The sequence below is a fragment of the Gossypium hirsutum genome, chromosome A07 (genome assembly GCF_007990345.1).
Source record: "Gossypium hirsutum isolate 1008001.06 chromosome A07, Gossypium_hirsutum_v2.1, whole genome shotgun sequence".
NCBI lineage: Eukaryota > Viridiplantae > Streptophyta > Magnoliopsida > Malvales > Malvaceae > Gossypium > Gossypium hirsutum.
The window spans coordinates 75,717,523-75,719,923 of record NC_053430.1 but is presented as its reverse complement, the minus strand read 5'-3'; positions in this window follow the sequence as shown (position 1 = coordinate 75,719,923).

Sequence of the window (2,401 nt, the reverse complement as noted above, 5' to 3'; positions counted from 1 at the left end):
TAAAATTTCGAGGTCGAAATTTCTTTAAGGAGGGTAGAGTTGTAACATCCTGATTTTCGGATTTATTCACGGTTTTCAATATTTTGCGAAGATTTTAAAATTTTGTATTTGGATGTGAAAATAATATTTTGAGTGGGTAAATGGGCTTATAGAAGGCCCATGTGTTGGCCAAAACCTGGTGGAATTTTTGAATTTTTGGACTTAGGAGTTAGGGGTTCTGGCTAAGTGGCCCTTAAGTGGAGTGATGGGTAAATTGCATCACAAAAAGAGCCTTAGTAAAGTGGCAAGGGTGATGCCACTAGGCTCCTAAAAAGGTGGCGTGTGGAGCATTGGGGAAGGCATGGGATCGATTCCCTGTGTTGACAAATAGATGCATTTATTTTTTAAGTGCAGGAGAGGTATGTGTTGGAGTCCAAGTGGATTCTGCTAAAGGAAAGTTTGAATCAATCCAAATGCTTGAATTAAGGAGTGATAAGGGGAGAGATTTAAGGGATATGGTGAGAGACTAGGAGTTGGCCGAATTTAGGGAATTGAAGAGGGAAAATTCGGCAGAGGGTTTAGGTTAATATTTCGGCACCTAGGGCTTTGTGAGGTGCCGTTTTTCTTCTGCTCAGGCACCACAAGGGTTTTCTTTTCCTCTCTTTTCCTCTCTAGCCAAAACTTTCACCTATCCTGTTCTTCTTTCTCTATTTCCTTCTCCAAAGCCTTCCATCAAACCTGCTATTCATCAGCACCTTTGCCGAAGTCGCAAAAGCCGAAATCCTGTGATCACTGCTTGTGCCGATTTCTTCAAAGCCAGGTCCTTCTATGTTCTTTTGTTTTTAGTAAATCCACGATTATCTTTTCTTAATCCTAGATACCTGACGGCAATTCTACTTCAAGGTCATAGCCTCATATCGTCATCTCCTTCACCACCCAAAAGCCGAAAATACCATTGGTTTAGGGGCTTATAGCCGAAACTTCTTCAACCCTTGGATTCGGGTTTTACCATTGTTCTAAGGATAAATCTATACCGGATTGCGTGGAAATCAAGTAGGAGTGAGGGGTAAGTACTTATCATCTCAGATTTGTTCTTATTTTACGATGTTAGGAAAAGCCAAAATCCCTAAAAATTAGGGAGGCTGTCGATTTGAGCATAAGGCTTTAAGGGTTTGTAACTGATGTTTTCTTTCGGTGACTAGTGTCTTCTTAAGCGTTGGATCAAAAGCGTGAATCATTGGAACAATCGGATTCGGAGCTAGCTATCGATTTTGGCAAAAGGTAAGGGTTCAAAGGCTTTTTAGGAACATGGTTCGACTTTGGTTGAGCAAGTTTTGGGTTTAGTGATTACGGTTTGTAAATAAGAACTGTACTAATCAATTGTACGACATCGAAAGGGATCTCAGTAGCAGTCGTCGCGAATCAGGTGTGTACCGAACACCCTTCCTTAGTTCAATTTGGCAAAAGCCGAAATGCCAAAATTCCGGCATTTCATAGGCTTGTGAGTATGCGAATGCTCTCAAGACATAGAGTAATTTTTAGATCTAGCACCGCAAAGTGGTAAGTAAGTTCGTGTGACATTTTAGCGTACTTCGGAAAAAGGGACCAGATGGGCCAAAACTGGGCCCAATGGGCTTACGGACCAATATGGGTAAGAGATGGGCAAATTAGCCTGTTAGATAGATGGTGGAACCAAACTGCATAAAACTGTTGAAAATTTTTAAAGTAATTTGTGTAGTTGCTAAGTTACGAAAATGACCCCTAAAGAGCAAAATTACCGATATACCCCTAGGTTTTTAAATTAGCTAAACTGCATGATTGATTGATACTGTATTGTACATGATATGCTTTTATTGATATCTATTGCATGGGATTGGGGTATTGTTGGAGGAAGTATTGAAAGTGGTTCATCCACGTATTGGAGGCTTGGCCTCAACTTACTGATATTTGAGCAGCGTTGCTGCCACTGTGGAGTGTAGGGCTGGGTGGGTTGAGATATTCCCTACATGGAGTGTAGGGCTGGTACGGAGCAGTGTAGCGGTTGGTGGGTTGAGTAGTCTCCCCAGATGGGTTTGCATGCATTACTACTATTGTTACCTATGTTACTGAACTGGGCCTATGGGCCACACTGTTATGTAAAAAGGGGGCTAAGGCCTTGCTACTGTGTTCTGAAAAGGGCTTTGGCCCACTGTGTACTATTATCTGAATAGGGCTTAAGCCCAATGGGCTCAAGCTGATTTGGGCTTGGGATGGGTTTCTATATACACTGAGTTTTCCCAAACTCACCCCATTTTCTTCCATCCTTGCAGGTGAGCCCTAGTTGGTGGACTTGGAGCTGGGCGGGATTCAGAGTGGCCACACGTTTTCTGCAAATTCGTTTTTCTGGTGAACTAGATTTTCCATATTTTTCGTTTATGGTTTT